The 15241-nt window shown below is 34.4% G+C and overlaps 1 protein-coding gene and 1 long non-coding RNA gene across 8 annotated transcripts in view; one reads left to right on the plus strand and one right to left on the minus strand.

Annotated features, from left to right (window-relative positions):
• LOC128868345 (neurogenic protein mastermind) overlaps positions 1-15241 on the minus strand; it is a 204116-nt gene that overhangs the window by 32046 nt on the left and 156829 nt on the right. Inside the window, exon 1 of one of the 7 annotated variants that reach the window (XM_054110337.1) lies at positions 6337-6848. The exons of 4 other annotated variants lie outside the window; for them this stretch is intronic. The gene's annotated coding sequence lies outside the window, so the exon portion shown is untranslated. Of the gene's footprint in view, positions 1-4139; positions 6849-15241 lie in introns of those variants that run through there. 2 more of the 7 variants (XM_054110338.1, XM_054110336.1) reach the window with 2 other exon arrangements.
• On the plus strand, positions 7234-7797 carry LOC128868354 (uncharacterized). The gene is made up of 2 exons (XR_008455102.1): positions 7234-7289; positions 7351-7797. It is a non-coding gene; the product is annotated as an uncharacterized LOC128868354 (long non-coding RNA).

Below are 15241 nucleotides of genomic sequence, written 5' to 3' on the forward strand. Positions count from 1 at the left end.
CCTCCAATAAAAACCCCCTTTGCCCCAAAAAATTCCAATTGTACAACGTAACACCAAATGTTTTCATCTGGGCAAATGTTGAAAAACTTTTTTTTTATCAAAAAAAGAGACCAAATGGAAATAGTATTAATAAAGTGGGCCAGACTCGCATGACGTCCTCCTGTTTTCCTTCTGACAGAAAAGTGGAAATTCGATTTTTTTCTGATACGATTTTTTTTTTAATATGAAAAACGACCCGATTAATTTACTTTCAGTAAACAAATTTTTATATTGCATTTGTCAAAATAAAATTACTTAAGAGCAAGGCGAATCCATTAAAGGTGGTATCGGTAAATAAGCTGATTTGTTTTTTTTTTCTTTCGCCATCTCCATGTGGTTGTCAGCCCAGTCGCTTTCTACTTTGCCAATACTTTTCTTTGACGTCACATTTACAAAACATTGTTGTTGGCCTTCCAGTGCTTCTAGTGTTGGTCTTAAGAGCAAGGCACATTCCATGAGGTGGAAATTATTTTGACATTCTTCTGTCTGATTTAATAAAATAAAAAGGAATAACGATCGGTGTGATGTGTGTAGCGAAAGCCAGGACAATAAACTGGTTATCAAAGCCAAGCGACAACGTTGATAAAATAGCTGGTGTTTCATTAGGAGACTCTTTGCGTGAGTTTCTTATACGAAAAATATCCATTGCCGAATATAAAAAGAAAACCTCCTCCTCCTGTATTTTGTGGTGGCTTTCGGACCAAGGCGAATCTGGTCCAGGTGATATCTGTACAACTGATTTCAATATGGTTTGGGGATTGTCATCGCGTGTTAAATTAAAAGGGAAGAAGTGCTTATAAGCAATTTTGTGGATAATTTTCCATCCAGTCATACAAATTAAATTACTCGTATATCTGGTAAAGTATCCCTGTACCTCATCGAATCGCGATTTTGTTTGTATTTTGAAACCCATTCATTTTACAGTGACTTAGGTTTTATCTCTATTTAAGTAACAATTTGGGCATACTCGCTCACAACCTTGAATTTCGAGAGGCTTGAAGAGGCTTAAGTTTTCAAGTACATTTAATTTTAGAAAATAAACTCGAGATGAAATGTTCATCATTAAATTAAGTACATACATAACACAAAATTAGAAAATTTAATGAATTTCTAGCCAATTTTCGCTAAAAGTGATAATAAAGGGGTTTCCAATAATAGGAGTTGTTTAAATATATAAAAGGCTATCGAGAGATATTAACGATTTTTTATGGACGGTATTGATCTGGACAATGTTTATTTTCAACAAGACTGCGCTATGTGCCACACAAGCAACGAAACCATTGATCTTTTACAGGAAAAGTTTCCGGACCGTGTTATCTCTCGAAGAGGTGATTGCAATTGGCCACCGAGATCTTGTGATTTAACACCTGGTGACTTTTTTTCTTTGGGGTCACGTGAAAGAGAAGGTCTACGCCAACAGCCCGGGGTCGATTCAAGACCTCAAAGATGGAATTCGTGAGGCTATCGAGGACGTAGGGCAGCCACTTTACAATTCGAGGATGGAAAATTGCATGGTCGTGGTGGTCATTTGCCTGATGTTATTTTCCACTATTAACGGCATACCTTCCTCTTTGTAATGAAATAAACATCCGATCATTTATATTAAAAAATAGCATTTTTCTTTAAATATCAAAATAACACCTCTTATTGGAAAACCCTTTATTTCATACGTCTACTTACAAATTCCTACGGAATTGTTAAAACAATTCTCTTTATATGTATAGTACACATACGCGGGTTTTAGATGTTTAGATGCTTTAGATCCCAAATGGATGACTTGTTGAGAACGTTGAAATATCGATGTTGAAGCTTGTTCCGCTACAATAGAAATATTCTCAACAGAACGTTCAGGTTCTGGTCTGCCAGTCCTTTTTCTATCCTCGACAGAACCAGTTTCTTGACATTTTTTCACCAATCAGTGCATTTCCGACTCATTCGGACAGTTATTTCCATCAAAAAAATCACGAATTTCAATCATTTTAACGCGTTGTTCTATAGTGAAATGACAAATCCGAAACAACCGAAAAAAGCTAGCTCCGTGAAGCGACAGAAAAGAATGTCGACCCTATCAAACTAACCTTAACCCGTGATCCTTTCAAAGGCTTTGCGGCAAGAGCAACTGAGTTACATTTGCAAGTTCCATCTCATAATGGTAAGGAGAGATTATTAAAAAATTGTATGAAAGATCTTCGGGTATGGTACCTTAACTAACTAAGGGTATGGTACCTTGTCTAACTTCTAGACATAATAAACAACAAGAATAATCGTGTGCTGTACGCAAAATCTCATCAGGATTGGGTAGGAGTTCATAATGGCAGAAAGTGGCGAAATGTGCTTTGGTCGGACGCGAGAAATTTACGAGAAGGAATTTAGTTGGAAACTATGGAAAACCATTTTTAAACGTCCAAAAAGTAAATCCTTTAATCCACGGTATACCATTAAAACATGTAAGCATGACGGTGGTATGATTATGGTTTGGGGATGATTTTCACGGCATGGCGTTGGACCAATATTTTGGATTAAGGAATATATGTGCAAGCACTTTTACATTCCAATACTTCAGGGGGTAATGATTTTAGAATGGATATACCAACAGGAGAACACCCTAAAATATATCTCATCTTTGACGGAAAAATCGTTTTAATTTAGAACTGTGCACATAATTAAGAACTGTGTCTTGGTTTTGTAACATTTTCTTGCTTTGTGTATTTAGGTAGCACTCAAAGTAACAACGAAACACAAATTTGAATTCATCAACACCAACATTGTTTTCTGCTTGAGTAATGAAAAATCGTTATGTGACCATATTGTTTTGTCCACAACTGTATGTATAAACGTTAATCCCTGATGACGAACAATTTTGATTTCTAAAAGAAATGCATTCCTTGTTGCGTTAGGTTTCGGTTTCTTTTACGTCTTATCGCCATTTGTTTAACCGTGTTTTCGCAATCAAGTAATACATAAATGACAGATGAAACTTTTTAATTATGGAATACAGAAAAATATTCCCATAATAATCAATGGAATAATAATTGAATATACGAAAGCTGCTGAAATATAATATATGTTTTCATCTATTGAGAGCATAAATGGCCCAATTAAAGAAGATAAAATCAACATAATGTTGAGTTCATCTGCAAAGTGAGTTCTTTGCTACGATAGTCCAAGAACTGTGTGATGTTATGCAGTTTTCTAAATTCATTACTGAATTGTAATTTTTTTCATGTTTTCCCCCAACACCCGAATTGCCTTGGATTTGATGCGCGATTAAAACGAGTTCAAAATGAATTCATGAAGTTCAGAAATCATACTAGTTCGCATTTGGCCAGTAGTAAATTTATCAATTTGCAGACAAATTGCATTTCTTTTTTTAGATAAGAAAGTTAAGAGATGGAGAGTGTAAAGTAGTAACATTTGACAGATTTCTGCAATAAGAAGTTTGTTTCAGCGTTCTATCACCAGAAATCGTAAACGTGTTTAGCAGCAATATACTAATGAAGAACACGGATGAACACAGACTATACCCACGTAAAAAAGAGTCAAAGGAACATAAAAATTTCTGTACGGCAATGAATTTTTACATAATAAATAAATAGGCATTTTAATTAATATATTTTATTTCACAATCATAATAAGCTTTACCAGCACCGAAGAACCAATAAAGAAAATCACTTCAATTGAATAAAAAAAACGGTTTTTCCAAAAACGAAAATTCCATCGCAAAAAAATATATTACGAATCTGAAATTTAACTAGCATTAATTTAATTTAGGTTCCCAAAGTGTACCCAAAGCACAACTTAAATTTTATTTCTGCATTAGCTGCATTTGTTTTAATTTTCTTAGGATTTACTTAAAAAGTAAGTGTGAGCCAATTTTTGAATGTTGTTACTGTAGCTGAAAGACGTCTCATTTAATTTTAAGGAAAAACAAATTATGTACGCACTTTTAATATGAAATAGAATATTTTAAAATGTTGGAACGGAATGTTATGGGTGTTTCTTACATATGTCTTAACTGTTCTAAAAGTGGTTACTGGTGGAAGCATATTAAACTAGATTTTTGTTTGGGTATTATGAACTAAAATTTTGCAGATACATACCGGACAGACAATTGGCATTTCGCGGGGCATTGCTGTGTTAAAAATACCACTTGTAAGCATTACAAAAAAATGTAACACGATCTGGTTGGGTGAACTGGTAGTATTTTAGTGTACAACTAATATTTTTTCCTACAGAGTGTAAACATATCTATGTTTATAAATGCGCGACAACTTCATAAAATGTATGTAAATGCGGCACACTTGTATTCGGCTAAGTTCTATGCAAATACAATGCAGTCTAGAGTTTTCGTGTGTAAGTATGTGAATTTGTATGGCTCAATTTAGTTCATTTGGGTTTCTGCGTTTTTCTTTTTCTTTGAATTCTGTCTTAATTTGATTTGATTCGATTTGATTTGTTGTGTGTTCGAATACCTTCCGCCTGTCGATGAGCAACAGCAACAACCACAACAATACATATCATATATTGGTAAGTAATTGTAGTTATGCTTATTGCCAGCGCAACAAATTAGCCCATAGTGGGTCGCGTGCGTTTTTTTGTATATGCATACATATGTATGTGCATAGATTCAAACTCCATTTTTAAATTTATTTTATCTGTAACAATTTGCAAGTGTTTTCTACTTTCCTGCTTGGCTGTTTTCATTACTTTGTACTATTTTCTGCTGCATGCACTTTCTTTCTTCATGTCAGTTGTAGTTGCAAGCATTTGCTTCGTTATAATATGAAAAATTAGATTTCCAATTCTACAAAAGTTTCAACTGTGCAATTCTCGGATGATGAAATTATCGATGAAATAGAAAGCAATGCTTAGTTTATTTTTTCAATGGACATCAATCGATGACCTGTGTTGCGGAATTGGGAATTAATGCAAGGAAGCGAAAGTACCTACATAAATGTGAGTACGTCATCTACATGCAGACAAACATATTTGTATACAAGTACACTGAAATGCAGACCTTAAAAGCTTGATTCTATCATTATAACAAGAAGCAAAAATATTAAACAAAAATAATTTTCAATATACGTAAAATATTGTAGAAAATATTTTCCGTCGACATCTTTAAGCTTTTATTATTTATTAAATAAATTACTACCGTGTTTACTATATCATTACGAGCACATGCTTTAGGTTTTACATTAATCTCATGAAAGCAATTTTCGATTTGATGCAAACATTACTCCAACCAAATTTCTCAACAGAGGCAGAGACAAAATCTGCAAAATATCGAATATGCAAAAAAGTGCAATTCTTGTCGCGATTCATCACTGCTAGCAGTGAATTTGTGCATGTGAATAATCATATTATAAAATGTTTGTATTTTGGTTGGTTCAGTTCGTCATTGTTGTGTTTGTGTTTCTTTCCTTCGTTGTATTTATCTGTCAATGACTCTGGCGAAAAATGTATAAAAACAAAAGAAATAATTACGTATAAATACGGTAATCAAATGTGTGAAATTATGTGATATAAACTTGACGATACTGATACATTTTTGCAAAAATTATAACATGAACAACAATAACATTATGTATCACATGTTGGCCAATGCTTTTACTACGCAAAAATAGTTCGTGGTCTTCTATTTGAATATGTAGAATAATTCTTTATGTACTACTCGAATTAAAACAGAATTGGTACCGCTGTTAAAAAGTTGTACTCGAATATATTGTTTTTAATATAATTACAAGTACTAGTACATATTAATCAAATAGAGTACCCATCTAATCAAGTCCGTTACATTCCGTTTCACCCTATCTAAATTTATTTGCATATAACTAATGATTTCTAAAAGCTTTTCTTTTCAAAACACAAATTTGTTTTCGGTTTATTTATGATAAATTATAAAAAATAAAAATTTTCCAAATGCACATGTTTTACGTTTGTGTTTAATTTAAAATATTTGTTTCGTTAAAAAAATATTTCCACCGTTTTCATGTTTTGCTCGCCTTAATAAAAATCAATTACTTTTTTTTTTTTTTTTTTAAGGTAAACCCTATTTTCGTTCCATTGATATACTAGTTAATTTTGTCATATACACTTAAAATGGTGACCGTACAAGTTGACAATTTAAAATTTTGAATTTGAAAGCGCCAATATGAACTATAAAGAACTGTTCAACAGCGGCTATGCACACCTTCAACCTTATTCTGAGTTTTTCGTCTCTCTAAATAAATGTATTTCAAACTTTCTTCTTTTATTTTATATTTTACTCTAACTTTTGTTTTTACCACAACACACATTTATTTGATTAAGTTAGTATTGTTTTTGACGCTGTTGCACTGTAAAATTTTGCTCTATTGTTGCTGCCTCCTCGGCCGCCGCCACATGGTCGCTGCTAGTTGCGATTTGCATTCATGCGACGACGTATTAACATTTCAACACAATGCAATGCGTTGTCTGGCCACCATCGCTGCTGCAATCGCCGTCATCATCAACAGTGCCAACGCAGTCGATGTCTCATGGCATTCTGAGTTTAAAAAAGATATTTTTGTCGTTCTTTGCTATTTTATATATTTTTTTCTTTTTATTTATAATTTTTACACTCGCTTCTTTAGCTATTTTGCAGCCGTTGTCTTTTTCGTTGTTGCAGTAGACGTAATCGTGTCCGTTGTTGCCGTTCTCGCTGTCGTGACTATTCGTGTAGTTCAATAATCGCTATCAATAGCAGTTTTCAGCCGCAATTCATCGCGTTTTAGTCGTGCGCCGTTTGGCTGTCAATTGAGTACTGGCACGAGCCGGCCACAGCGGAGTTCTCGATATCCGACAACAGCCAGCCAACCATCCAAAATAAGCCAAGCCAGCGAAGCAGTCATTTAATCAAACATTCAGCCAGTCAGCTGCAAAGTCACAGCCCGGCTATTGTGTATTGTGTTTCTGTAAGGTAAAAGAGGAGCGCAAATGCACAAGCAGACATTAGCAACAGCAAAAATAAGGCGTTCGAGCGCTCATTATGTACAATCCGTTGCGAGAAAGTTGCAAAAACACTGCAACAAAATAACAACGACCGAGGTACGCAAAACAATACAAAGCAGTGTTGAACTCGAAATGCGAAATGGAAATTTCATATGCGAAATGTTCGTAGCAGCAGCACGGCGACATGCCAATGACAATCATAGCAGAAGCCATGGGCGTATAGAAAGGGATGCTAATGAGTTTTTCAAAACCAAATCCTGAATGAATAGCTAGATTCGGTTATATCAAATCTTAATGCAAAAACAAAACAAATCAAAATAAATAAAGATAGAATTTTAGTTTCAGCAGCAGTATGTCAAAGCGTTCATAGGAGTTCAACTACTGGGGATTCAAGGCAAATATTCTGATTCAAACCACAGCAACCCAAGAAAGATGAGAATAGTAATGTTAACAGCGTCAACAGCTTTAGACGCGCAAACTCAAAACTAGAGCAATGTGGGAGTGTAAGCACCGAATTACAATATGAAGTGGAAGTTCATGCGCGAGCACGCAGCAGTACCAACAAAGGCAGAATAGGAGTTAAGAGAGACACGTCAACCCCTACAAGAAAACGATGCTGCAAAGGCAAACTAATTTCATTTTCAGTAACTTCATTTGCTCCCCAAACTTGCACTTCATCAAACCAAATTTGGATGAAACGCACTTTATTCCTAACATTTTTAACAAAAATGAGAATATGTCTACTTCTTAACTGCTATATCGAATTTAAAATTTTCCAGAAGATCTTTTATTTGTCTTTTTATTATGGTTTGTCAAGATTCGATCGCAGTTGAATAATCGAAACAGTATAGGCCCGTTTAATCAGTATAGGCCGTCTTCCAGTCAGTATATTGATATGTAGTGCATACCGTTAAAGTGGCAGGATACTACTTAATAAATAATAAATATACGATATCAAGATTCTGAATTAAACCTCAAATTTTTGTCGTAAAGGAAGAAAAAAAATTTAAGGTCAGTGCGCCTTTCAGGGTGTAAGAATTATTGTATCATGGAGGCCGACGTAAACGAATTATTTGTCACGTGACTAGCATTCGCTTCGAAACCTCGGGCATGAAACATCAAGTGATAGGAATCAATTTTTCTAATAATAGTCGGACTTCGGCAAGCAATGGCGATTTTTTTATGGGAGCACTTCGTCGGCCACTTTATACTAACATAATTTTTTAAGCGCTAAAAAAGCTCTTTTGGCGGCGAAAATGTGTAATAAGACGTCTTCATTAAGCCAAACATAACAAAAAATTTTATACAAGTACTTTTACCATTTTGGTCTAAAATTATCCATTTCAGTTCCGACGATATATCGTATGTAAGGATCATAATTACACTGGTTTACAAATTTTGATTTTTTTTTTGCGTACCGGATGCCGATATGCAACTATCAAATTCCTAAGTAGAATTGCGTGCTGATTCCGAAAATCGAGTTCATATTTTATATGTCCAAGTTTTCCAGATATGTGCAATTTACCGATATTCAGCGTATAATTTTAACCACGTACATATATCTTATCCAACCAGTTCGGACAATCATAATAACATTTTTATTTCAGATTTTATTTTTATCAAGAAATTAAAAAAAATCAAGCTTGAACTGAGAAAAAAATAAAGAATTACTTTTCTAGTAGATACTATAAAATAGAAGTACGACAAAAGTAAGATAAACAATTTGATAACAAATTCAATTTGTATAAAAATGGGACTGCTCAAGTACAAGAAAAAATTTCCCCAACAATCGTTAACTCTTTCACTACCATACCATAAGCAATTAGTTTAAAAACATTTATGTATTTTTTCGGATATATTAAATAGCCAGAAGTGCAAAAACAAGTATGTATATGTTAATTATGCGACTAGGTTGTTTCGACAACATTAATTGAGATATATATCCTGTAGATAGGTATTTATCATCCCCACAATTTCGTCTTCAGATTTCTATTGGTTCTAAAAAATGTGTATTTCCATTTCAAAACACCAATGGAATTATATCTCCCGTTAATGTAGCATAAACCAAACCAATGGGATATGTTATACCAAATCGAAAAAAGTACATATAAATACATTTAAAGCATATTGTTGCTTATTCATTTGATTATAATATTAACCAATTGTAATTGTAATGTATGTAATTGAATTTTACAGATTAGCTAGCGTTCAATTAAGCGAGCGTTTCAAGCAGGTGCAGACTGCCAGTATAGTATTTCTTACAGGGACAACATTGCCAATAATTGCCACGGATGAGAGCAAACATATAATCATGATATGTCCTACACATACATACAAGTAAATATTGCATGCACAAGGGGCATATGCAAGTGCAAACAAACTCAACGCAGCCAGCAATCGCATAAGCAATAAAAGAGGGTATCAAAACTATGTAGACCAGAAAACGCAGCAGGGTTTTACAGCGGCTCGAGAGAGCATGAGCAGAATAGTGTCATTGAGCGAGACAGCACTAGAATGACATAGAGTGGAAATTTCACAAAAGCAGCAGTTGGAGTAAATGTATGGCTGCGAGGGAATGGAAAATTATATTTGCTAACCCGGGTAACGGAAATTAAGCAAATGAAAACTCATTTTTTCGAAATCATACAGACATTCTTTATTTAAAAAAGGGCACAAGCACGTATTCTAATGGGAAAGTTTTCGTAATTTCTTCATTACTTTTTAATAAATATTAATTAGTTTATTGAATTTTTGTTCAAGTTGGGGACGCCAACATCCCACCCACTACTGCAGTAGCTGATGGATGGTGGTGCATATGTATGCGTGTATACCGAAACGTAAACTCTATGATGGCATTTGCCATCCAAATAAAATTCGCATTTACAACCTTAAAACATTGTTGCTTTTCGGCTGACATAGATGTGGTTGTTGCCTGATTTGCTGTTTTTCATAAAATTTTCGCATCGGCAAATATAATATAATATTTTCTCATAGCTCGCTCACAGCGAATGAAAGAAAAAGAGAATGGAAGAACATAAACTTATATTATACAGAACAGCCGCTGAGAGACTAACAACAATTACTACACCATCATTGTCACCACCACTGCCATCATCCCTGCTACGCTGTGCTCAGCATGCCTGCAATAATGTTAAACACTGTTGTTACATATTCACCTCATCGATATATACTGTTCTTTCATTACTTCCTATTCGGCACCCTTCTCAAATCATCTATATTTTTGAGTTAATCTCTCATACACATATGCATGTTTTGCGTTTTTTGTTCTCAGTTCGTCAGTCTATCTAGTTTTGTGAGCTGAAATATTTCCGATTAGGTTTGCAATCACCAAATTTGTTTTTGTTCACATGTACGAGTATGAATACACATATCTAGCTTCGCATTCAATTGATGATGTCGTCTAATTGAGCCCTATTTTATGAAGGCTCATCACATATGTATGTATTTGAGGCATTTAACTTTAAAATAGCCTACCATCCTGAGGCACAACAAATTATAAAAATACTCCGCCAACCAACTTAATTATGCGAAGTCTAGCCGTTGAAACCTACTCAAGAACGATACCCAGCTCCAGTGCCCAGTTATTGAGCCTCCTCTGTGTTTTATGATTGGTGAGACGAACTTGGGGTAGAATGATGTACATCTTGGCCGTTCTGCGCACTTTGTACCATCTGGACTACCTCTATTCATCGTTTTATCATTGAATAAAATATAACGCCACTGATTTTGAGTCCAGGATATGTGCTCTCGAGCAAACTCAATTCGGCGTTGTAATTGTTGGTGATGCAATTTTTCCTTTTAGACATTAGGAATACTCCAGATAGTTTATTTTTTACTTAGCTACTACTTACAGTTTAAAACAGAAGTTTGGACTTCTTAAGTATATTTCAATCAGTGCTCCTACTAAAACGCAAAAGATCAGAGCGAACCCCTTAAGAGAAATAGATAAATGAACGCATTTGAATTACACAGGCCGACAAAATTTAACCAACATTCAGACCCAGAAACCAGACTATATATTTCCGAAGGTTTATGATGCGCTGAATCCAAATCTGGCCTCAGAATTGCTCTATTAGTTTGAGTTTTCGAGATATCCTAACCTAAAAGTGCAAAAAACCCCATTTTTGCCCATATTTGAGGTTATGTAGCCTTGCAGATGTTTTCTTTCACCAAAATTAAAGGATGGCATCTTTAAATACAATCCTTCTTTTTTCAAATGGCGTTTTGTTTGCTCAAATATCATTTTTTTTTCGCAGAGATATCGCATTTTGAAATTTTCATGTTTCGAAATTTTCCTACACCTGAAAATCGATTAAGATAACATAGACATGATATATTCGATTACTAATTTTCTTGAATTGAGTCTTATTTTTCTTAAAATTTTGTCTCACACCATAAGTGTGCTGACTCACCACATCCCTACACTATCTAACCTTTGGGTACCGAGTCACACACAGCCCTAACCCCTAGAAACCACCCCTATCATACCGCGAGCAGGCTAACCCACATAACCGCAAGCAGGCTTTCCCACAAACTCCAAATTTACATACTATTAATCCATATATTTCAGGCCCTCAAACCCAAGAAAATTAGTAAGCGACTATATCATGTCTATGTTATCTTAATCGATTTTCAGGTGTAGGAAAATTTCGAAACATGAAAATTTCAAAATGCGATATCTCTGCGAAAAAAAATGATATTTGAGCAAACAAAACGCCATTTGAAAAAAGAAGGATTGTATTTAAAGATGCCATCCTTTAATTTTGGTGAAAGAAAACATCTGCAAGGCTACATAACCTCAAATATGGGCAAAAATGGGGTTTTTTGCACTTTTAGGTTAGGATATCTCGAAAACTCAAACTAATAAATTAATTTGAGTTATCAATCCGAATTTTGCATGGACAGAGAAGCAGATATTAGTTTAAATTATTTCGGATACTTTTCCTTGTAGACTAGTGTTATTTGTGATCACAGCAAATATATTCAAGCGTAAAAGTACCGCTACGGCACCGTACTTAATAAAAGATTCGCATATAAGTACGGCTGCCAACCCATCGTTCTTAAGTATTTCTCAATGGCGGTATATTCGAATGCTTAAGTTTATTGGAATTTACTTAAAAATATCATACATTGTAAATACACCTAATATTATGTTTATAAAATGATTTAAAATTTTTATTTGAATTAATTGTTTTTGTTTCTTGCTTGAAAAAAAAATTGGAATTTTCATTTTTGGCAGGTGTTCACGCTTCATTATTTGCAATCCTGAACTTCTAGCACTGCCGTAACCGAATGCGTTGGTGCGTGACTACCATTCGCGAATGCGTGGGTTTGAATCTCTATATATGAACATCAAATAATAGAAAACGTTTTTTCTAATAGCAGTCGCCCCGCGGCAGACAAACCTCCGAGTGTATTTCTGCCATGAAAAAGCTCCTCATAAAAACCATTTACCTTTCGGAGTCGGCATAAAACTGTAGGTCCCTCCATTTGTGGAACAACATCAGGACGCACACCATAAATAGGAGGCGGAGCTTGGCCAAACATCTAGCAGAAGTATACGCTCGAATTATTTATTTGTTTTTTTGTTTTACTTCGATCACATTGCTTAGATTAAGTAAAATACACGTACGTCTAATGTATTCATACATACCTACATATCTATGTATGATAACAAGCACTTAAGAGTCGGCAGAAGTAGTCAAAGAAGTACTTTTCGAAAGCACGCAAAAAGTGGCTTGCGAGGCTAACTTTCTGAAACTACTTTTTGGTTGTTCACTCCCACCCTCTAAAGAGGTGAAAATGAATACACATAATTTGCTATTAAAAAAAGAGAAGTTTGCAGATGCAATCAATACGAGTACAAAAAATATAAGAACATTTTTGCTCGACAGGTTGAAAAAGAGAAGATGAAGTGGCGCTTAGCCAAACAACTTTTCGGGTGTTCACACAGGAAAGTGAGTTTTTCTTTTAGATCATACTTATTTAAATGGAAAATCATTTCTTGTCACGTCTGACTGCACTATTATTCACAGCCATGAGTACATATACAAGTGCGAACACATTGATATCCCACAGCTGATAACAGTCGCAAGCAGTGTTGCCGTTTTGATCCACATAATTCAAATATCATACATTTTTTGCGAATTTGCGCAATATAGTTTATTTTTCGCCCATTTAATATACATTTTGATACATTTCAAAGCACAAAAAGTTAAAATTCATAGGATTTCTTTTTCATGTTAAAATTTGATGCAAATATTTAGTATGTGTTCAAATAAGCATTACGAAAAATTATTAAACGAACTGTTGTATAATGACTAAATACATTTTCAATTTGGTATGCTTGCCCCATTGCTTTCCGGCTGCAGAGTGTACGGATTTCAAATTAACTAAAATTGAATATATAATGTTCACAAAATGTATATTTACATATGTATATGTATATGAAATATAATTATAAATAACTAAAGGAAAAATATAAGAGACTTGTGAAATATATTTTTTTATATTTTACTTATAGATTGTCAAACATCTAACAGAAGGGAGCCAAATATATTTTTTTTATGTGCAATGAAAAAGCACGATATCTAGTGTCGTTGAAAAAACTCCAATTCACATTTTTTAACTTTGACCGTTGTCTTCCAAATTGATTACGTAATACATTTGAACCATTTTTCATTTTTTACGATACATTTTTTTTGACGCTGTGGCAACACTGGCCGCAACACACCGACCGGGCGAACAAAAGTGTATATTTTCGCAATGTGACTTGTGTGGTCGACCCAAGCTCAGATTCGCTTATTCGCTCAAAACGAAGAGAGATAAACGAGCATCAGTCATTTCATATAGCAACTCACGTGATTCAGAAGAGAGAGAGAAAGGATACCAAAGGGAGTGAGAATTTTTGAGCGTTTCCACGACAGTCGGTTCTACGTTACCGAAACGACCCGGATTTATATCCGGCCAAGGACTGTCACTCCAGCAGCATTCCCCGTGTGTAAGTATGGGGAACGTTTATGCTGCTACAACAACAACAGAATTTTTGAGTGAAGTGAAAGGCAGTGCAATGTTACTTAACATACTCACCTTTTCACTTTGCACAATCAAAATCGCAATATTCAAAGGTTTACCGTAGAATTTTGTTTGGAAGAAGTTTTCGCATTATATCTGTTTGAGGGAGTTTGAGCGATTTTGCGCAGAGCCATATCGCATCCAATTTGAAAAACAACCACCTGATTACCAACGTAAACCCGATTTTTTTAATTTTCCAACCACGGAACTTCATTTATATATAATATATGTATTTCGAAATATAATACTATTAAAATAATTTCTATAAAAGTAAACAATTTAATTAAAATTTTTCTTCTGGTGCTTGCCCAACATCCAATTTTTTAGTACTCTTCGCTTCGAGCAGTAAATTATTTACCTCCTAATTTGATGGCTTTTATTTGTATTATATCTAAATTTCACAAAAATATTTTATTTTGTTGCAGTCAATTTGTTGCTATGTGGAAGGAATGCATTTGCAATAAGTTTTCTCTCCTCTCAGCATTGCAACTATGAGTACTACAAGCCAGGCGCACACAAGGTTTGACTTAAGGGGGTGGTAGGGTTTAGCGCTAAAAAAAAAAACACTTTTTTTTTGAATTTTTTACAGAAATATGGCTTAAGATACTTTAATAAAATCAGTTGCATGTTATTGTACATCTTTTCAATAAGTTTTTAAAAAATATTAATAATAAAATATTGACAAATAAGCCCATGACAGAGTTTTTTTTGGAGATATGTTTTTCGAGAGGTGCTCTGCGGTGCCAATCGGCATTCGTCGTAGAATCATCTGAAACTAAAAAAGTCGAATTTTTCAGTTAAAGTATGACGTAAGGCTCTTGGCGTTTGAAAAAATGACGCCGACAGCCGAGCCCTTGGGAATTGCCAAGCATCTATCGATGCTCCGCATTCGAGGTAGAGTGCCTACAAAGGCTATAACTCCGATCCACTTAAAATTTTGACACAACATTCTTGAAATGATTTACTATAAGATGAGTGAAGAAAAAAAATTTCGATTTTGTGACCCTACCCCCCCCCTTAACGATACTGATAATATAAAACATTTTATTTTGATTTCTTTCATACATATTTACTTATTATTGAATATACACTACCCTTCTCCTTATGCATCGCTCTTCCATTATTTCTATATTCG

Source organism: Anastrepha ludens, chromosome 6, assembly GCF_028408465.1.
Source record: "Anastrepha ludens isolate Willacy chromosome 6, idAnaLude1.1, whole genome shotgun sequence".
NCBI lineage: Eukaryota > Metazoa > Arthropoda > Insecta > Diptera > Tephritidae > Anastrepha > Anastrepha ludens.